This window comes from Arachis ipaensis, chromosome B3 (genome assembly GCF_059453495.1).
Source record: "Arachis ipaensis isolate K30076 ecotype BB chromosome B3, ASM5945349v1, whole genome shotgun sequence".
NCBI classification, from domain to species: Eukaryota; Viridiplantae; Streptophyta; class Magnoliopsida; order Fabales; family Fabaceae; genus Arachis; species Arachis ipaensis.
This window is the reverse complement of record NC_142438.1, coordinates 64,705,430-64,729,346: the sequence shown is the minus strand read 5'-3', so window position 1 is coordinate 64,729,346 and position 23,917 is coordinate 64,705,430.

Sequence of the window (23,917 nt, the reverse complement as noted above, 5' to 3'; positions counted from 1 at the left end):
CCTTTGTTGTTCGGTCATAATCCTTCTTTTTGTGCTTGTTTCCATTACCTTTACACCTTTGATCTCAAGACTTGGGTATTGTTAGATAGTTGGAGCTTCCTCTTCATCAAGAGCTTCTTGAATTGGTGGCTTAATGGATTCACCCTCTCTGCAACTCTCTGTTTCATTGGAGTGTGGACTTCCTTGATTGATTTCCTCCTTTTCTACTACATGATGTTGCATTGAGTCTTTTGGGGGTGAGTTTACATGTTCCGTTGTCACCCTTAGTAGCCTCTGTGGGTATGGAGCTTTGGGCTTGTATACTCTCACAACCTCCTCCTTCTTTATAGGAATTTCACTTGATATGGATGCCTCTTTTTCTTGTTCTTCTGATTCCTCCCTTGTTCTTGACGATTGAATGAACTCTTCTATTTCTGGAGGGAGTGAAGTGGTCTCTCTTTGTGATCTCAACTCTTCAATGAATTGTTCTTCAGAATAGGATTGTGCTATCTGTCTTAATCTTTCTTCATGCTCCCTTTTTGCTATTTTCTCCTCTTCGTTTGTCTTTATTATTTCTTAAAGAAGGAGTTCTATCCTAGCAAGTCTATCTTCTTCTCTACTTTTTTTGAGTTCTTCAATGATGAGTTCCATCTTAGCAAGTCCATCTAAAGGAGGTTGGGTAGGTTGTGATGGTTGGATGGGTTTGGCTTGTGAATGGAATTGGTTATTTTGTGGTTGTGTGTTCAGAAAGTGGTATAACTCTTGTGGGTAATGGATTGAGTTTGTGGATGGTGAGATGAATTATATGGATTTGGGACGGAATTTTGTGCTGAGGTATACTCAAGTGATGAAGAATTTAGGCATGTAAAACTTGGAGGTAAGGTTGGATAATTGAGAGGTGATGGCTCTTGATGAATGGGATATGAATGAGTGAAATCTCTTTGATTTTGATCTTTCTAGCCGCAACTTGAGTAGTGATCAAATTCACCAAAATATGGACCATTTTGTGGCTTTAAAAAGTACCCCATTTCATGTTCTTGATACTCCCACCCACCATGAGTATAGTAATGTGAATCATTCCGTGGTGGTGGAGAGTTTCTCATGAAATTTGATTGACTAAAATCTGATGGATGCTCTTTTTTTTCCTGCAAAAAGCTCTGTCTCAAACAATAATCAACAAAAGAAATTGGAATCTCCATTGTAATAAATGAGGGATTCTTACTGAGGCAATATCACAAACAGTTAGTGGATAAGGAAAAAACCACTTAAATTGCAGAGAATAGCATTAAGCAAACTGAAACGAAAACTAACTAACAAAAGAAAAAAAATTGCTCAATCTAGTTATCCTCTAATTTAATAATTGTCGATACAAAATCAATCCCCAGCAATGGTGCCATAAACTTGATGCACAGAAACTTATCTCTCAACAAATTTTCCTTCGGCAAGTATACCGAATTGTCGTCAAGTAAAAACTCACAATAGAGTGAGGTCGAATCCCACAGGAATTGATTGGTCAAGCAACTTTAATTAGAGAAATGTTCTAGTTGAGCTAAGCAGAAATTGAGTTGAGAAATTGCAGAAAATTAAATGGCGGGAAAGCCAATAACAAAAAATGTAAGTGCTGGAAATAAATGGCAGAATGTAAATTGCAGAATCTTAAATGGGATTTGGGGAGATGAGCATAAAAGTAAATGGCAGAAGGTAAAGAGAATGAGTAAGATCAGAAATGGGGGATTCATTGGGCTTAGGAGATGTTGCATTCTCCGGATCAAGTTCATTCTCATCTCTTCCTTAATCAATGCATTCATTGATCTCCTTGGCAATCTTATGTGATTGGATCCCAATTCCTTGGCAACCCAATCTCTCTAAGCTTGAACAATTACCCAATTCCTTGATTTAATTGCTCATGGGAAGAGATGAAGTATGGTCACTGATTATACCACATGTATTTCCAAATCAAAGTGTTGGTAGGATTATATGTCACTATATCCATCGAAACCCCAATTTGGTCCAACATGAGAAAGCAATTCTAGCATGATCTCCTCATCCCTTTTCCAAGGCTCAGAGGAGATCTAATTATGGAGAGTTTCTTTTCCAAGACAACTAACTAATTGATTTAAGATCGAAAGCTTTCTAGTAAATCAAGTGAAAAGAAAGAAGAAGAAGAATGAAAACTATAATTGATCCATCAAATTACAACAGAGCTTCCTAACCCAATGAAAAGGGGTTTAGTTGTTCATAGCTCTGGAAATAGAAGATGATAGAGAAGAGTACATTCTGAAATTAAAACTGGAAATTGCAGAGAAAGTAAAATGTACAAAGTGTAGCCTTCCAAATTACCAATCCCCTATATATACTACTGTACTCTTCTGATCTTCTAGTTAGCTCTTCAAGTCTTGGATATGGGCCCTTGATCTTTAGTTGAAGCAGTTATAGTCTTCAGTGGGCTCAACTTTGCTTGCAGAAAGAATGTGAGTCAGGCATGGTAGGACGTTAGTTAGGATGTTAGTGGTGTTAAAGTTAAGTGTAAACTTGGGTTCGAAAGAGTTAGTGACGATAACTTTGTCACTAACATTCCAAACCAGTTGATCCACGTTAACTTCAACGTTAGTGGTACTAACGTGACCACTAACGTAGCCTCTTAGCCCTTTGCAAGCGTTATTGACACTTACTTTTACCAATAACACTGCTCCTTGTCCCTCTTTCCCACGTTAATGATCCATGTTAGTGTAACTAACGTGGCCTTTAACGTGGGCATGCCAAAGCTCGAGGGCGTTAGTGACACTTACCTTTGTCACTAACGTTTCAAAACGCCCCTTCCTTCCACGTTAGTGCTTCACGTTAATGGCATTAACGTGACCACTAACGTGGGTGTGCTTGCCATCTCCAACGTTAGTGACAAAGGTTAGTGTCACTAACGTTGGCATATCGTCCCTTGCTCCACGTTACCATTCGTGTTAGTGGTCTTAACGTGACCACTAACGTAGGCAATCTTGGCCTGATCCAGCGTTAGTGACAAAGGTGAGTGTCACTAACGTTGGCGATCTCTTCTAATCCCAAGTTAGAGTTCACATTAATTGGATTAACGTGACTCTTAACGTGGCTATGTGTGGCCTTTTGGAACGTTAGTAGTGTTTACTTTTACCACTAACATTGGAGCTTCTCTTTCCTTCCACGTTAGTTACCACGTTAATATAACTAACGTAGCAATAAACGTGGGTTATGATGGCTTTCGAAGGCGTTATTGGTGATAACTTTACCACTAATGTTGCAAGCTTACTCCCATTCGACGTTAGTGGTCACGTTAGTGAGACTAACGTGGCTACTAACGTGGCTCTTCTTTGCTTCCTTTGTCCTAAAATCAAACAAACAAGGTGCATCAAAGCTTTGTTTCAAGTCATGAGATCATGCATCATCCATTTTATCATTCAATTCATGCATAATTCTCATGAAATCATGTAAAGTTCACAATGTTTGCTTGAATCAAGATGTAAGTGTATATTCACCCAAAACTTGCTTATTTACTAAGAAAATGCATGAAACCACCCTAAAATAGTAAAGAAAAAGGTCAGTGAAACTGGCCAAGATGCCCTGACATCAGTGCAAAAAACTTGATGAGGAAAAAATGATTCCACACAAACTCACCGGCAAGTGTACCGGGTCGTATCAAGTAGTAAAACTGACAAAAGTGAGGTTGATCCCACAGGGATTCATGGATTGAGCAACTTTATTATGGTGATGAATTTAGTTAAGCGAATATTGTGAATTCGCTGAAATTTTGATCCCAGGTGCTCCATCGACGCGTGCACGTCAAGTACGCATGCGCGTCGATTGCAAAACTTCACCTCCAAATTTGAATCTGCCCGAAAATGCTAGCTTACTGAACGTAGCGCTCTCTTTTGAAAACGAGCGCCAACCACTTCCACGGGTACGCGTCATGCACGGGTACCCGTGGGTTTTCGTAAATTGCTCCTGACGCGTAAGCGTCCCATACGCGTGTGCGTCGCTACTGAGTGTGGCGTTCTTTCTTTGAACGTAACGTTACTCTGCAGTGCTTCTCTTTCTCTTCATTTTCTCACCTGAATCCAATCAAAAGGGCAATCAAAGTCTCACCAAAATCATAAGAATTTGCATCATTCATAATAATCACTTAATTCTTGCATAAATCTCATGATTTTGTATAAAATAAATGATGTTTGATTGAATCAAAATAATCATAGAATTCCACTCCAACCACTTATTGTGCAAGAAAGTTCATAAAACCTAATGAAACAAATGAGAAATGCTTGTGAAACTAGCATAAGATGAGTTGTCATCAGACGGTCATGAAAGAATTTAGGCCTATAAGTCTATGTAATGTCATATACAACATTTTAATTAGAGTTCTTGTTAATCATTTCCGCCCTTTCCTTCGGAGGTCATTGGTTCCCTTCAAGGGAATTTATCCCAGGGAGAGGAACGAGCGAGAACATCATTATTGCGCAAGAGATCCTTAATTTTATGCCCAAGACCAAGTCCAAGAAAGGTACTATGACTTTCAAAATTGATTTAGAGAAGGCATGTGATAGCGTAGATTGGAGATTTCTTCAACATTCTCTTACTAGTTTTGGCTTTTCTCAGAACATAACTAGCCTAATCATGAGGTGTGTTTGCTCTTCTTCTCTTTCAATCCTATGGAATGGTGAGAGGTTACAGAACTTTAATCCTCAGAGAGGGTTGAGACAAGGTGACCCTCTATCTCCATATCTCTTTGTTATGTGTATGAAATGATTGGCGTGCCTTATCTCTCATTATATTTCTAATGGATCTTGGGTCCTTGTTGCCATCTCCAAAGGGAGAACTAGGATTTCACATCTTATGTTTGCTGACGACCTTCTCTTTTTTTGCAAAGCAACAAGGTCGCAAGTTGAAATGGTTATGCAGGTTCTTGATCTCTTTTCAAAGGCTTCTGGATTGAAAGTTAATCTGGCCAAGTCTAAAGCTCAGTGCTCTAAGAATATCACTCAGCGGAGGAAGGAGGTCTTGTCAATGGTTTCTCAGATTCACTTAACTCAGAACCTAGATAGATATTTCGGGGTGAACATTGGTCATGATAGAGTGGTGAAAAAGACGATGCAAGAGGTTATTGACAAGGTCCAAGGGAGGCTAGCTAGCTAGAAAGGTAGGCTGCTTAACAAGGCAGGAAGGTTATGTTTGGTTAAGTCGGTGTTGACTTCGATTCCAGTATAATATGCAAGTAGTCTTTTTTCCCTCTTATGCTTGTGGAAAAATTGATTCGATGAGGAGACAATTCCTTTAGAAGGGTCAGATTGCTGGGAGGGGACTATCCTTTGTGAATTAGACTAAGGTTGTCGCTCTGAGAAAACATGGAGGCCTAGGAGAGAAGAGCACTAGGTGTGTGAACATTGCCCTTCTAGGAAAGCTTGTTTGTCAACTTCTTCACTATAAAGAGAAACTTTGGGTACAACTCTTAACTAAAAAGTATCTATCTACTGGGAAAGATTTTATGGAGGTTGTTGGGGCTTCTTTTGTTTGGAAAAGTGTGATAAAAGCGTTCAACAGCTTGAAAGAGAACTTTGCGTGGTGCTATGGTACTTTGGATCAATCCTTGTAGTTTGATCAATGGTTTTCTTTGGGTAAGCTTACAGACTTAATTCCATACGTTCATATATCTAACCTCCACCTTTCCCTAGATGACGTTATTTGCAATGGTCAATGGGATCTTAGCAAGCTCTATTCTCCTCTTCCTCATCATATCCATTCATCCCTAATTGAGTTGCTTGTTCCTGGTAACAACCATTATGGCCCAGGGTAGGTTTGGGCTGCTGCCTCTACAAAGGAGTATTCTTCTTGAAGTGGATATCTTTGGTTGGCAAAAAGAAAATTCTAATGGGATGAAAGTGAAGACTGGAATTGGATATGGAAGCCTTTCATTCTGGAGAAGATCAAGTTCTTGTTCTGGCTTTCTCTTCAAAATGTTGTCCCTACTGAAGTGCTTCGGTTCAAGCTGAAGTTAATAATTAGTGATATTTGTAAGAGGTGTAGGGCCCATTCTGAATTAATACTGCAATGTTTTAGAGATTGCAACAGGGCTAAAGCTGTTTGGAATATCCTCGACCCTTCGTTCATCGAGACTAGAGGATCATCCGATTTAGCTCCTTGGCTCAAACAGGGAAAATCTATTAAGGACTGTCTCTTTGCATCGGGAATATGGTGGATATGGAGGCATCGATGTCATGAGATTTTCAACCCCGATGAAGTTTGGTCCGATAAGAAAGTGGCGATCCTAGCTAGAAATATGAGCTTTGATCTTAGAAACATTCATGACAACCGGACTATCTTTTTTTATATTGAAAGGAAATTTAAGTGGGAGCCTCCATTCAACGGCACTCTCAAGGTCAATGGTGCACAAATCCCCACGCTTCGTACAACTGAACCAGCAAGTGCACTGGGTCGTCCAAGTAATACCTGAGCGAGTCAGGGTCGATCCCACGAGGATTGTGGTTTGAAGCAAGCTATGATTATCTTGTAGGTCTTAGTCAGGCGGATAGAAGATTTGTTGGATTTGTGAGATCTAAACCAGGTTGACATGTTTAATTGCATAAAAGGAAATAAAGAAAAAGGTAATCAGAACTCAGAAGTAGTGTAAACTATGATAGGAAGGTGGTTAAGGCTTGGAGATGTTTTGTCCTTCTGGATTAACTCTGATAGTCTTCTTCAATTGTGAAGGATTTCTTCTCTGGTAGGCTATATGTGATTGACGCTGGTTTGAGTAGCCGCCAATACTCTTCCAAATCTGAACCCCGGGGTTAGTGCGGATCCAGTCTGATTGAAGGTGAAGCTCCTGCAGTTCATTCTCTTTGGTCATCCTACTCAAAATGCCAAAGATAAGGTCAAATCTTCCGGATCAGAGGATACTGCACCTTTGGTTCTAGCCTCTACCATAGAGACCCTAATCTCTCCATACTTCGGATGAACTAGTGTCTCGAGAAGTCCCCAATGAAGTCATGGATTAGCAGTCTAAGAGATGTATAATCAAGCTGGTGGTTCATCATTGTCCGATGAAAGACTCACTCTGAACTCATGTAGAATGTGATAACCTTATGCCAGTTCAACGCATTCATATTGATGAAGAACGAAGATACATCTTAGAATAGAGAATCAAACACGGATTGAAGAGAAACAGTAATACTTTTATTAATCCATAAAACTTAGCAGGGCTCCTCCCCTCAACCTAGGAGGTTTAGAAACTCATACTGATAGAAAATACAATGTGTAATTTGAAATATGCTGGAAGAGATCCTAAACAAGTGTGATCTTCTCCCTTTAATACTAAACTAATGACTAAGGATTACATAAAAAAAAGGGTAAAACAGTCTTTTAGTGCTAAAATCCACTTTTGGGGCCCACTTGGTGAGTGATTGGGCTGAGCTTTGATGAGATCGATGTGCTAGGAGGCCTTTAGGGAATTGAACACTGGTTAGGGGGTCCTCTTTGGGCGTTTGGACGCTGGTCTCCTCCTTTGGGCGCTCGACGCCTGGAATGGGGCAGGAGGCTGGCGTTGGACACTAGTTTTGGACCTTTAATTCTGAAGCAAAGTATTGACTATTATATATTGCTGGAAAGCTCTGGAAGTCAGCTTTCGATATCTATTAAGAATGCTCTATTTGGACGTCTGTAGCTCCATAAAAGCTCTTTCGAGTGCAAGGAGGTTAGATTCGGACAACATCTGTAGTGCTTTCTCTGTCTCTGAATCATACTTTTGCTCTAGCTTCTTAATTTCAGCCAGAAAATACCTGAAATTGCATAAAAACACACAAACTCAAAGTATAATCCAAAAATATGAATTTTGCACTAAAACCTATGAAAATATAATAAAACTTAAAAAAATATGCTAAAAATATATGAAATAATGCCAAAAAGCGTATAAAATATCCGCTCATCAGTCAACTGTGATGCTAGTGTTCTTCAGGGAGTCCATCGGGCAGGTTTTTATTGTGTTCTGAGGGATGATAGAGGGAGATCGGTGCTGGGCCATTCAGGTGCTCTTCCTTTCTGGTTTATTTATCGTTGTGAGCTGTTGGCTTCCTGGCAGGGGCTGATATTAGCCTGGGAAGCTGGTTGTATGAGTGTTATTTGCGAGACAGACTCGCTCGATGCTATCTTGTATTAAGTAACATGAGGTGAAGGATATTGCGTTAAAACTCTAAGATCTTTTGTCCAAAGACTGGGAGCAAGAAGTGATTGGTGGCTAATGGTCTCGCTGATTGGTTGGCTAAATCTGGAGCAAGAAGTGATTCCGCTCATGTTTATTGGATCAAGCTTGGTATAGATTTGGAGCAAATCCTAGTGCAGAAGGCTACTGGTTCTAGCTAGTTTAGCTTGTCTTGTGTTTTGTTTCTTTATTTTTTGATTTTTTCAATCACCAAAAAAACATCAACTACTAAAATTGTGGAAAGCTATTTAGAATGATGTTGATTAGCCAAATTTAATCATCTTAATTATCATTAAATTAGAACAAATATGTCATTCAAAAATATCCTAGACATTCTATCCTTAAACCATCTATTCTATATTCAATTTATTTAAGGTATTTCACTAAACACTTAGAAGGCACAAATAAAATTCAACATTGAAAATTACTAAAACCTAATTCTAAATTCACCAAATTAACAATAGAAATAAAAGGATTTGAAATGAACATAAATTAGAAACAATTTAAAAAAACACATTCCATTAATACAAATAAAATCCTCCATTGAGAAGCATTCATAAAAATAAGCCAAAAAGAGTATGAAAAAAATACAAACCAAAAAAGAATTATTGGAATTAAAAATAGTAGCTCCATCTTTGCAAAACTTAATAGAAATTGAAATGAATCAAACTACTTTGTAAACCCTAATAGAAGATTAAGAACTCTAGAAAGAAGGGAGAGCTTCTCTCTAAAAACTATGCTAAATCTAAAAAATGACCTAATAAATACTAAAACTTATAATCTCCTCTAATTTCCTCCTTTTTATCTTCAACACCTGTCAATTGGGGGCTTTGGAGGTCCAAAATTGCGATTTCACTTGCCAAATTAATGAGCCACGTGAAACTTAGCTCGCGTACATAAATTCATCAAGTTGTTTATGCAAAGCCTCGTGTACACAAAGTTATCCTCACAGTTTTAAATACATATGAATATCATTTTAAAGCCCTATGTCTTGACTTTTTAATGCCACTAAAATCATCTAATTTAACCTTTTGTAACTCAAGTTATGATTTAATTAATGCAAAGATGTCAAGATTTTACAACATCAGAAATATTCATTAAGAATTGAAAAATGTTATTAACATAAAAGTTGTAGTGCTCGAGTTTGCCTTTCCAAGAATTTCAAGTTTCCTTCAATTCAATCACTATAACTCTTTGTAATGTATCTTGACTTTACCATTGCCTTGTATTTCAACACAAAATCTCAAACAAAATTTATCATGGACACCAGTTAGATATTAAATTAGTTATACTCAAATTAAAGACAAAGTTCATATAATATATTAGTTATCGCAATGGAGAAAATATACAAAATCAATTCAAATTTTATAAAAAGTGAAAAAAACTTGATTTAAAATAAAACAAATGTATAAATTTTCTACTCAACAAAGTTAGTTCTATCAATGACCTCCAAAGCTCAGTGCGTGTAATCAGTTCTAAGGGGGTGTTATAGTTAGGAGGGAACTGGAAGAGGAAAAGCGATGTGCTTAACCAACACAAGCAAAGCAAGAATCAACAACACTTTTATTAGTAATGGAATTTTACAAATTTTCTGTACATGGAAAATAACATTTTGAGAGGCATGCACCATCCTATAGTACCAAAGATTAAAATTATTAGACATTGTTGCAGAGTATAACACAAAATAGGAAGACATTACAGATATTGCAAGTTAAAGTTTGAAAACTGGTGCGGAATTTAAATGTCCACAACTGAACCGGCAAGTGTGCTGGGTCATACAAAGTAATACCTTGATGAGCGAATAATTTATACGCTTTTTGGCATTGTTTTTACATAGTTTTTAGTATGTTTTAGTTACTTTTTATTATATTTTTATTAGTTTTTATGCAAAAATCACATTTCTGGAATTTACTATGAGTTTGTGTAATTTTCTGTAATTTCAGGTATTTTCTGACTGAAATTGAGGGACCTGAGCAAAAGTCTGATTCAGAGGCTAAGAAAGGACTGTAGATGCTGTTGAATTCTGACCCTCCTACACTCGAAGTTGATCTTCTGGAGCTACAGAAGCCCAATTGGCGCGATCTCAATTGCGTTGGAAAGTAGACATATTGGGCTTTCCAGCAATATATAATAGTCCATACTTTGCCTGAGATTTGATGGCCCAAACTGGCGTTCAACGCCAGCCAGAGACCCTTTTCTGGCGTAAAATGCCGGAACTGGCACCGGAACTGGCACCGGAACTGGAGTTAGACGCCCAAACTGGCATCCAAGCTGGCATTTAACTCCAGAAAAGGCCTATGCACGTGTAAAGCTCAATGCTCAGCCCAAGCACACACCAAGTGGGCCCCGGAAGTGGATTTCTGCACTCTCTGCACTTAGTTACTCATTTTCTGTAAACCTAAGTTTCTAGTTTAGTATAAAAACTACTTTTAGAGATTTATTTTGAACGGATGACATTTTACACCTCATATTTTATCTTCTACAGCATGAGTCTCTAAACCCCATAGGTGGGGGTGAGGAGCTCTGCTGTGTCTCAATGGATTAATGCAATTACTACTGTTTTCTATTCGATCACGCTTGATTCTGTTCTAAGATACTCACTCGTACTTCAATATAAAGAATATGATGATCTGTGACACTCATCATCATTCTAAAATTTATGAACGCGTGCTTGACAACCACTCCCGTTCTATCTGAGCTCAACGTAGTCATTGGGCAACAGCTTGAGTGCGTATCTCTTGGGTTTCTAATCCACGAGTTTGACTTGCATCTCCTGACAACAGAGCATTCAAACCCATGAGATCAGAATCTTCGTGGTAGAGGCTAGAACCAATCGACAGCATTCCTGAGATCTGAAAAGTCTAAACCTTGTCTGTGGTATTCCGAGTAGGATCTGGGACGGGATGACTGTGACGAGCTTCAAACTCACGAATGTTGGGCGCAGTGACAGTGTGCAAAAGGATAGAGAGATCCTATTCCGACACAAGTGAGAACCGACAGATGATTAGCCGTGCGGTAGCTGTGCCTGGTATTTTTCATCCGAGACGAGAGATCCAATGGTTGATTAGCCATACAGAAACCGTACCTGGACCATTTTCACTGAGAGGACGAATGGTAGCCATTGACAACGGTGATCCACCAACATACAGCTTGCCATGGAAGGAAGCCATGCGTGTTTGGAGAAGAAGACAGTAGGAAAGCAGAGATTCAGACGACAGAGCATCTCCGGAACCTCAACCTGTTCCCCATTACTGAATAACAAGTATCATTCATTTGATGTTATTTACTTTTCATAAACAAAAATCATTTTTATCACTAATCTCCTGCCTAAGAGTTATAGGATAATCATAGCTTGCTTCAAGCCAGCAATCTCCGTGGGATCGACCCTTACTCACGTAAGGTATTACTTGGACGACCCAGTGCACTTGCTGGTTAGTTGTACCGGGGTTGTGAAAAGTGTGATCACAATTCCGTGCACCAAGTTTTTGGCGCCATTGCCGGGGATTGTTCGAGTTTGGACAACTGACGGTTCATCTTGTTACTTAGATTAGGAAAAATTTATCTTTTTGGTTTAGAGTCACTAAATTTGAGTCTTTTATTTTCTTTCCAAAAATTTTTCAAAAATCTTATTTTTCCTTATTAATCTTTAATTTTCCTTTGAGTCTTTTATTATTGTTTTTGTTAAAATTTTAAAATTCTTGTTTTCTTTTTCTAGAATTTTTCAAAACTTTTTAATAAATAGATAAAAACCAATAAACTAATAATTGAGTCTTCTGTTTGAGTTTAGTTTCATGTTTTAAGTTTGGTGCCAATTGCATGTTTTTATTTTTCTTCATATTTTTAATTACATGTTCTTAGTTCTTGATCTTCAAATTGTTCTTGATAATTTTCCTTATTTGATCTTTAAATTTTCTTATTTGGTGTGTTTTGTTGTTTATCTTATACATTTTCGAATTATTAATGTCCAAAGTATAAAAATTTTTAAGTTTGGTGTTTTTTATGTCCTTATTTCCTTAAAAATGTTCAAAATTTGTTCTTGGTGTTCATCTTGACATTCAAAGTTTTCTTATTTGTTTTCTTTGTTTTGATCTAAAAATTCTAAGTTTGGTGTCATTTTATTGTTTTTCTATTTCCTCATTAAATTCAAAAAATATATTTTCCTTTATTTACTCATCATTTTTGAATTCCTTAGGTTGACTTAGTCAAAATTTTTAAAATTTGGTAGTTTCTTGTTAGTCAAGTCAAAATTTCAATTTTAAAAATTTATCTTTTTAAATCTTTTTCAAAACTTCCAAACCACTTTCTCTCTCTTGATTTTTTTCGAAAATCCACACCAAAAAACATTTTCAAATCTTTTTAATTAATTAATTAATTTAGTTTTCTAATTTCTTTTATTTCTTTTTCTTTTCTTAATTTTCGAAACCTGCATCATTTTTTTATTTGCTTTATTTTAATTTCTTTAATTTTAAAAAAAAAGAGAATAAAATTTTTATTTACAATCCACATCATGGACCTAAGTGAAAATGAATAGTCCAAAAGGACTCTGGGGTCATATGCTAACCCCACTACTGCTTCATATGGGAGTAGTATCTGTATACCGCCCATCAGAGCCAGCAAATTTGAGCTAAACCCTCAACTCATTATCATGGTGCAGCAAAATTGCCAGTATTCCGGTCTTCCACAGGAAGAACCTACTGAGTTTCTGGCACAATTCTTACAAATTGCTGACACAGTACGTGATAAGGAAGTAGATCAGGATGTCTACAGATTATTGCTGTTTCCATTTGCTGTAAAAGATCAAGCTAAGAGGTGGTTAAATAACCAACCCACAGCAAGCATAAGAACATGAAAACAGTTATCAGACAAATTCCTGAATCAATATTTCCCTCCAAAAAGGATGACACAGCTAAGGCTGGACATCCAAGGCTTTAAACAAGAGGATAATGAATCTCTTTATAATGCCTGGGAGAGGTACAGAGAGATGCTAAGGAAATGTCCCTCTGAAATATTTTCAGAATGGGTGCAGTTAGACATCTTTTACTATGGGCTTACTAAAAAGGCCCAGATGTCTCTAGACCACTCAGCTGGTGGATCTATACGTATGAGAAAGACAATTGAAGAGGCTCAAGAGCTCATTGATACAATTGCCAGAAATCAGCACATGTACTCAAGTGGTGAGACCTCCATGAAAGAAGAGGCTGAGGCAGCATCTACTGAACTTAGTCCTCAAGAACAAATTGCTGAACTTAATCAGCAACTATTTTCTATAACAAAACAGTTAGGAGAATTTAAAGAGATGCTACAAGAAACTAAAGATGCTAACCAGAATATGGAAAAACAATTGAATCAGACAAGACAGCAGTTATTTAAACAGATAACAGAAGAATGCCAAGCTGTTTATTTAAGGAGTGGAAAGACATTGAATGTCTCAACTCAAAGCAGCAGGAATCCAAGAAAGGAACATCTGACAGAGGATGACCAAACCACTACCCAAAATCCCTCTGAGGACAGTAAGAGCCCAGAGAGGAATGATTCTGGCGTTCAAACGCCAGAAAAGGGTCAGAAGTTGGCATTGAACGCCCAGTGGATGGCCAATTCTGGCATTCAAACGCCAGAAAAGGGTGGCAATCTGGCGTTGAACACCCAAAAAGCACCCAATTCTAGCATTCAAACACCAATAAGGGATTAGACACCTGCAAGTGCTGATAACAACCCCCTTAAGCAAGCATCTCCAACCACTTCTGTAGGAAATAAACCTGTAGCAACTAAGGTTGAAGGATATAAAGCCAATATGCCTTATCCTCAGAAACTTCGCCAAGCAGAGCAGGATAAATAATTTTCCTGCTTTGCAGACTATCTCAGGACTCTTGAAATAAAGATTCCGTTTGCAGAGGCACTTGAGCAAATACCCTCTTATGCTAAGTTCATGAAAGAGATCTTAAGTCATAAGAAGGATTGGAGGGAGATTGAAAAAGTTTTTCTCACTGAAGAATGCAGTGCAGTCATTTTAAAAAAGCTTACCAGAGAAGCTTAAAGATCCCAGAAGCTTTATGATACCATGCACATTATAGGATGCTTGTACCAAGACAGCTTTATGTGATCTTGGGGCAAGTATCAACCTGATACCTGCATCCACTATCAGAAAGCTTGGTTTGACTGAAGAAGTCAAACCAACCCAAATATGTCTCCAACTTGCTGATGGCTCTATTAAAATTCCATCAGGCATAATTGAGGACATGATTGTCAAGGTTGGGCCATTTGCCTTTCCTACTGACTTTGTAGTGCTGGAAATGGAGGAGCACAAGAGTGCAACTCTCATTCTAGGAAGACCTTTACTAGCAACTGGACGAACCCTCATTGACGTCCAAAAAGGGGAGGTAACCCTAAGAGTCAATGAGGATGAGTTTAAGTTGAATGCTGTCAAAGCTATGCAGCATCCAGACACATCAAAAGACTGTATGAGCGTTGATATTATTGACTCCCTGGTGGAAGAGGTCAATATTACTGAGAGTCTCGAATAAGAGCTAGAGGACATTTTTAAAGATGTCCAGCCTGATCTGGAGGAACCAGAGAAAACAGAAGAACCTCTGAAAACTCCTTAGGAAGAGGAGAAGCCTCCTAAACCCGAGCTCAAACCACTACCACCATCCCTGAAATATGCATTTCTGGGAGAAGACGACACTTTTCCGGGAATCATAAGCTCTGCTTTAGAGCCATAAGAAGAGAAAGCACTAATTCAGGTGCTAAGGACACACAAGACAGCTCTTGGGTGGTCCATAAGTGATCTTAAGGGCATTAGCCCAGCCAGATGCATGCACAAGATCCTATTGGAGGATGATTTTAAGCCAGTGGTTCAACCACAGAGGCGGATGAATCCATCCATGAAGGAGGTGGTGCAGAAAGAGGTCACTAAGTTACTAGAGGCTGGGATTATTTATCCTATTTCTGATAGCCCCTGGGTGAGCCCTGTCCAAGTTGTCCCCAAGAAGGGAGGCATGACAGTGGTTCATAATGAAAAGAATGAACTGGTTCCTACAAGAACAGTTACAGGGTGGCGTATGTGTATTGACTACAGAAGGCTCAATACAGCCACCAGAAAGGATCATTTTCCTTTACCAATCATAGACCAGATGCTAGAGAGACTAGTAGGTCATGAATACTACTGCTTTTTGGATGGCTATTCAGGTTACAACCAAATTGCAGTAGATCCTCAGGACCAAGAGAAAACAGCATTCACATGTCCATCTGGAGTATTTGCCTACAGAAGGATGCCATTTGGTCTATGCAATGCACCTGCAACCTTTCAGAGGTGCATGCTCTCTATCTTCTCTGATATGGTAAAAAATTTTTTGGAAGTCTTCATGGATGACTTCTCAATATTTGGAGACTCATTCAGCTCCTGTCTTGACCATCTAGCACTTGTTCTGAAAAGGTGCCAAGAGGCTAACCTGGTTTTAAACTGGGAGAAATGTCACTTTATGGTGACTGAAGGAATTGTCCTTGGGCATAGAATTTTGAACAAGGGAATAGAGGTGGATCAAGCTAAGGTAGAGGTAATTGAAAAATTACCACCAACTGCCAATGTTAAGGCAATTAGAAGCTTTCTGGGGCAGGCAGGATTCTATAGGAGGTTTATAAAGGATTTTTCAAAAATTGCAAAATCTCTGAGCAATCTGCTAGCCGCTGATACACCATTTTTCTTTGACACAGAGTGTCTGCAGGCATTTGAGACTCTGAAAGCTAAGCTGGTCACAGCACCAGTCATTTTTACACCAGACTGGATATTACCATTCGAACTAATGTGTGATGCCAGTGACCATGCCATTGGTGCAGTATTAGGACAGAAGCATGACAAGCTTCTGCATGTCATTTATTATACTAGCCGTGTTTTAAATGACACGCAGAAGAATTACACAACCACAGAAAAGGAGTTGCTTGCAGTGGTTTATGCCATTGACAAGTTCAGATCTTATTTAGTAGGATCAAAAGTGATTGTGTACACTGACCATGCTGCTCTAAAATATTTCCTCACAAAGCAAGATTCAAAACCCAGACTCATAAGATGGGTGTTCCTTCTGCAAGAGTTTGATATAGAAATAAGAGATAGAAAAGGGACAGAGAACCAAGTAGCTAATCACCTGTCCCAGATAGAACCAGTAGCAGGAGCGTCCCTCCCTCCTACTGAGATCTCTGAAACCTTTCCGGATGAGCAACTCTTTGCCATTCAGGAAGTACCGTGGTTTGCAGACATTGCAAACTATAAAGCAATGAGATTCATACCCAAAGAGTACAGTAGGCAGCAAACAAAAAAATTGGTTTCTGATGCAAAGTACAACTTGTGGGATGAACCATATCTCTTTAAGAGATGTGCAGACGGAATAATCCGTAGATGTGTGCCTAGAGAAGGGGCACAGAGGATCCTATGGCATTGCCATGGATCACAATATAGAGGACATTTTGGAGGTGAGCGAACAGCCACAAAGGTTCTCCAATGTGGCTTTTACTGACCTACTCTCTATAGAGACTCCCGAGAGTTTGTACGTCACTGTGATAGTTGCCAGAGAGCTGGTAATCTGTCTCACGGTTATGCCATGCCTCAGCAAGGGATCTTAGAGATTGAGTTGTTTGATGTATGTGGTATTGACTTCATGGGGCTTTCCCACCATCATATTCAAACACTTATATTCTGGTGGCAGTAGACTATGTATCTAAATGGGTAGAGGCAATTGCAACACCCACTAACGATACTAAGACAGTGATGAAGTTCCTCCAGAAGCATATCTTCAGCAAGTTCGGTGTCCTTAGGGTACTGATCAGTGATGGAGGCACTCATTTCTGCAATAAACAGCTTGACTCTGGTATGATCTGATATGGAATCAACCACAAAGTGGCAACTCCATATCATTCACAGACAAATGGGCAGGCTGAAGTCTCAAATAGAGAACTAAAACAAATCCTGGAACGGACTGTAAGTACCCGTAGAAGGGATTAGGCAAGAAGTTTGGATGATGCAGAAGTCTGGATGATGCTCTGTGGGCGTTGATAAACCACTATTTTATGGTTTATCTTGTGCTCAATTGAGTGGTTTTTATCAACTCTTTACCCACTTATTGATACTATTTGCATGGTTTTACATTTGCCTTCCTAATTATGTGCTTTGATTGAAAACATGCTTCTTTGGCCTTAAGTTCCCTATGTTTAAATCCTCTCTTATTACCATTAGATGCCTTGATATGTGTGTTAAGTGATTTCATAGATTACAGGGTAGGAATGGCTCAGAGGATGGAAAGGAAGCATGCAAAAATGGAAGGAATACAAGAAGTTGGAGAAATTGCTAAGCTGTCCAGCCTGACCTCTTCGCACTAAGACAGCCATAACTTGAGCTACAGAACTCCAAATGACGCGGTTCCAGTTGAGTTAGAAAGCTAACGTCCGGGGCTTCGATTTGATATATAATTTGCTATAGCTGCTCCGAAGTTAGGTGATGCAAACGCGTGAATGACGCGCCCACGTCGCATCTGCGAACTTCAATCCGCGCGGACGCGTGGACGACGCCTCCGCGTCACTTTCCCGCGACCTGAACGTAACAGAAATCCCAGGGGGCGATTTCTGGGCTGTTTTTGATCCAGTTTTCAGCCCAGAACACACAGATTAGAGGCTATAAAGTGGGGGAATGCATCCATTCATAACAAGCTCACAATTCATAATTTTAGGATTTAGGATTTAGGATTAGGATTCCTCTAAAAGGATTTAGGACTTTTATTATTTCAACTTACAATCTCTGCTCAATTACCAGGTTCAATGTTCCTTTTATTTATTTCCCCAATTCAATTTATGAACTCTTCCATGTTACCTTTGATATCTTTATTAGTACAACTTGAGGTATTTCAGAATTATGATTGCTTTCTTTTATTTATATAAATAATTTAGATTTTTCCCTTTTTGGCTTAGGTTGAGTCATTGGAGACGCTTGAGTTATCAAACTCATGGTTGATTAAAAATTGGAATTCTTCCAGAATTAATTTGGGTTCCAATAACTTTAACTTTTCCCAAGGAAAGACTAGGACTTGAGGAATCAGAATTAATTCATCCACTTAACTTACCTTCATAGTTAGAGGTTAACAAAGTGGGAGAAAAATCCAATTCTCATTACAATTGATAAGGAATAACCAGGATAGGACTTCCAGTTTTCATACCTTGCCAAGAGTCTATTTTATAGTTATTTATTTTATTCTTATTATCATTCAACATACTGCTTCCTTACTTTCAAAACCCCCAATTTACAAGACTCATAACCAATAATAAGAACATACCTCCCTGCAATTCCTTGAGAAGACGACTCGAGGTTTAAATACTCGGTTATCAATTTTAAAGGGGTTTGTTACTTATGACAACCAGAACTTTTGTAAGAAAGGTTGATTGCTTGGTTTAGTAACTATACTTACAACGAGTATTTATTATAACTTCTAAACCATCAATCTTCAGTTCTTCAAAATGGCGCTGTTGCCGGGGAATTGCAAACGTGTGCCTTATTATTGGTTATTGTAAATATTTGCTTTTTACTTGTTTATTTGTTTTTATTTTTGCTTTTTTCATAAATTAAGAGGTTATTGGTTTTTATTTAATTATTAAAAATTTTTCAAAAATTTTTTTTCTTGGTGTTCATCTTGATCTTCAAATTGTTCTTCGTGTTCATCTTGACCTTCAAGTTGTTCTTCGTTGTTTTCTTCGTTTTTATCTAAAAATTTTAAGTTTGGTGTCATTTTATTGTTTTTCTCTTTCCTTATTAAATTCAAAAATTCAAAATTTAAAACTCAAATTTCAAAATTTCAAATTTCAATTTTCAAAATTCAAATTTAAAAATTTAAAATTAAAATCTCAAATTTCAAAATTTAAATCATTTTCAAAAAATCATATCTTTTTCAAAATCTTATCTTATCTTATTTCAAAAATCAAATTTCAATATTTAAATTTCAAATTTCAAATTTCAAAATTCAAATTTCAAAAATTTAAAATTCAAAATTTCAAATTTCAGATTTCAAAATTTAATTTTCAAATTTCAAAATTTAATTTTCAAGTTTAAAAATTTAAATTTCAATAACCTTTTAATTTCAATTTGTTTTTATTTTCGTTTTTAAATTTTTATTTACTATCATGAGTTCTCACTCCCATCACTATGAGTCTAGTTACAATTATGTTGCAGGAAGAAGAAATTACAATGAGAACAGTCATCAAGGTTGGAACAATCAAAGATGGGAGGAGCCACAAGGATTTGATCAACCCTCTTGGCGACAACCACCTCCAATGGACTATCAACAACCACCACCGTATGCCTATGAACCCTTTCCTCAACATGACTTTGGACCACCATACTTACAAGCCCCTTTTTACCATTCACCTTCATATGACCCTAACCCGTATCCACCATACCAACCACCTTATGAGCCAAATGAACCCTCCTATCCACCCCAAACCTCCATGGAGAAAGCACTTACCGATCTAAACTCTACTATACAAGCTCTCGTCGCCCAAATTGGACCACCAAATACCTTCAACAATCAACCCTCAAGCTCTAGTGCACTTCCTTTTCAACCACATAATGATCTCTCCATCCCATCACTACCATCCATGGAAGAGCACCCACATCCATCAATCCAAGAGCAACATGATCCCAATGATGCTATTGATATGGAACAAGAGAGAAGGGATCATTTTCGCGAATCCATACTCCATAAGGAGCTAGAGGAGGCCCTAAAGGTGAAGGAGCCACCACCTCCATATACACCATGTCCATATCCATCTACCCAAGAGCCATATGATCCTAATCATGCAATCCAAGCGGAACAAGAATCAAGGGATCATCTCAAGGAAACAGCGGATCGATTTCATGCAACTCTATATCAACTAAAGCAAGCAATAAGTCAATTAGCTTCCCAACACTCGGACACTCAAAGTGCTCCTATGGCTACATGTGGAGAATTAATAAAAGAGCATAGCATAAAGGAGACACTAGAAACTCCAATGGACAATGAGGAACATGGCTTTGTATTAGAACAAGTGGAGGAAGCCGGAATTATTGAAGAAGAAGAAGTGGTTGAAGACTTGGGAGATGCTAAACCTTCATGGGAAAGTCAGGTTATAGAGCCTCCTTCCAAGACGATTGAAATTGATGCTGAGGAGGGTGTACAACCTCCAAAGCATGTCATGGTTAAGGACTTAGAAGAGGTTGATCAAGAGATGGAGATTCAAGAAGAAGAAGCACAACCTCCTATGTCCTTGGTAAGCAATGAAGAAGAGACTAAATTGGAAGAAAGCTACCAAGAGGAAGAGGTTAAAATTGAAGAAGCTTGCAAAAAGGTGGAAGTTGTCAAAAAAGGAGCACAAGGGAGTGGAGCTGGAAATTCCTTTGCCAAAATTGTTGGAGACCCCTCCCCCTAAGTTGCCATCATCCTTCACAACATTCAAGTGGGTAAAATTCATATCCCTTAGCTTTCTAATTCCACTTGAATATGGGCTACTGGAGACGAATGGTCAACTTAGAGCTCTTTGTGGCATTAAGAGTAAGAGGAAGATGGTTAGTGGTTGGAGTTGTCAAGCAAGGTTCAATATGGTTGCATACTCAAAGTTTAAATGCAAAGGTTGGTGTAAAGCTCAACTGAATGGGTCTAGGAAGTTGGTTGGCCGCTTTAGTGAGAATTCAGATTGCTTGCCACCCAGATGGAATCATGATGATCAACAAGAAGACAGGTGCAAAAGCAAGGTTTGGGATCCTGGAATCTGTTCTGACATTCAACACCCCGGGAGCTTAAGAATCTGTTTGAAGCTGCTCAAAAGCTTTACGTGCCTAGTTTGGGACCCCGGAGGCTGTTGGAATTCCAAACACTGGTGGAGATTTTTGGATGAATTCAAGCATAAGCCACCATAACAGGAAGCTCATCAAATGTCCAACTTAAGGACTTTAACTAAAAGTGCTAGGTGGGAGACAACCCACCATGGTATGATCGTTCCTTTTTTATTTTTATTTAGTTTTATTTGTTTTCGAGTTTTATTTTATTTTATTGTATTGAACCTGGAGTTTTGCATAACATTCATATTAGCATTGCATTAAAAAAAAAACGCATGCGACGCGGTAGCGTCGCTGACGCGTCCGCGTCACCAGTGCATTGGGAAGAAAAGAAATCGAACAGAAAGTCATGCGAGAGCGTGGCTGGAGGCATGCCATTGGCACAAATTGATCCACGCGACCGCGTCGCCGACGCGTCCGCGTCACCCACGCGAACGCGTGGCTCTGTGAAATCGACGTAAAAGGGTGTAAGGCAGTAAGTTGGGCCGGAGTGGGGCTGGAACCATGCTAGAAGTACAAGCCCTCTCACGCGAACGCGTGCCCCACGCGTCCGCGTCATATTGGAAATAAGTCCATTCACGCGATCGCGTCGACCACGCGACCGCGTCACCCAAAATTTGGCACTAATGAGTTTTTGAACAGAAAGTTGTGCGAGTGTGAGGCTGCCCTCGCTCCAGTAGCATAAACTATGTCACGCGACCGCGTGACCGACGCGACCGCGTCAATCCGTATAAGTGCAAGTCACGCGACCGCGTGCCCCACGCGTCCGCGTCGCCTGCGCCGCACAACTTATCCAGATCAGCACCAATTATCTTATCTTTTCTTTTCCAATCCTAATTTTTCTTTTTTTCTTCTTTCTTTCTTACTTTATTCACTTCTCATCCTTTTTCACTCTCATTTTATTTAATTTATTTGCATATTTCATTCATTGCATTTTAATTTTGTGCATATTTTTCTTTTCTTTTCTAAATTTTTTATTTTTCATTGGTGTCACTTGTTCATATTCAACTGTTGTGTCTTTTCTGGTATTATTTTGGTGCTCAGTGACTTGTTTTACACTGTTGGATAATATTATTTAAGTCAATACTAATATTTTATGATATTTGTATTAATTTTGCATTGACATGAATTTATATTGTCTTGCACTCTCCTCCCCTATGTTTCAAATCTTGCACCACTAGTATGTCATTGCTTCTATTGTTTTCTCACGTACATGTTGATGCTTCCATGTAAATGAGACCTTTATCATTTGGCATTAACCCACCCATACTTCATTTATTTTCTTATCTTTATTTCTGGGTTACTTTTCTTCCCTTTTTCCTTCAGGATGGCCACTCGGAAGAGAACCGGAAGACGTTTATATGGGGAGCCATGACAAGTCCATCTGCACAATCTTTGGAGAAAAGCACCAGTTAGAACAGCCCGTCCACCTGCACATCTTAGCATGCACCGAGGACGGTGCAATCTTTAAGTGTGGGGAGGTCGATACCGATCTACGTGGGTTAGTACCTTCCTGTCTCAACACCAATGTTTAAATTTTCTTTGTTAAACTAGTTGTTGCATTTGCATGTTTAATTGCATATTTGTTTGGTTTTATGCATTTAGTTACTACTTGATTAAAGTAATAAATTTCTTTTTAGGACTCTATTTTTGAAAATTTTAACTAATTTAAATTGAAAAATTTTTATGTTAAAATTTGTCAGAAGTTATATTTGGAACATGGTTTTTGAGCCAAAGAACACACAACCTGTGAGATTTTGAGCTTATTTATATGGTTACATTATTTAACCATAAATTTTTATTCTTGTGTGTTTTCTTCTCTATAATTGCAATCTTTGCTTTGTTCCATTCTATGTGTCCAATATTTAGTATATTTACATGCTTGCATATGATTGAGGCCATTATTTGTTATTAGCTCACTTATCCCAAATAAGCCTACCTTTTATGTCACATTTGTTTGCCACTTTGAGCCTTTTAACCCCCTTCTGTTTTATAACCAGATTACTAGCCTTAAGCAGAAAAACAAATTAAAAATCCCAAGTTGAATCCTTGGTTAGCTTAAGATAGATATTGTGTATAATTTAAGTGTGAGAAATTTTATGGGAACATGGGATGAAATGAAAAAAATAGGGAATTAAATTGAATAAGTTATTTGAAAATTTGGGAAGCATGCTCATATGAAATCAAAATAATTAAATTACCATGTGCATTGAAAAAAAATTATATATTATTGAGTAATTAAATAAGGGGATACAAAAAAAAAAAGAAAAAAAAAGAGAAGAAAAGAGAAGAGAAGAAAAATAATATTACCCCAAATGCAAAAAGAATCAATGCACATGTGACGAAATTCAAAAATAAGTTTGATACTTGAGCATGTAATACAAAAGTGGAAAAAATTTGGGTAGCTAGGTAAAGTATTTTAAAATTATATAAAGTATGTATATGTTAGGTGAGATCTTAGACTAATCAAGGATTCACTTTGTTAGCTCACTTAGCCTTATAGATATATATCCTTACCTTTACCTCAACCCCATTGCAACCCTGAAAAGACCTCATGATGTTTGTATTGGTATACTAAATATTTGTTGATTGGTTAGATGAAGAACATGGTTGAGAAAGCATGACTAGGGAAGAGTAGAGTGATTGACCCTAGACACTTGAGAGTTAGAGTGATATACACTACCAGTAAGGGTTCAGTGCTTAATTCTATGTTCCCTGCTTTCATGAGCTATCTTCTTACAAGTTTACTTGTATTTCATTGTATAAATTTGAATTAGTGGAATTTAATTCATATTTTTCTTGGAGAACTTATTTACTTTTAACCAAGTAGGTAGAATCATTTTGCATATAGTTGCATTCATATAGATAGGTTGCATTTC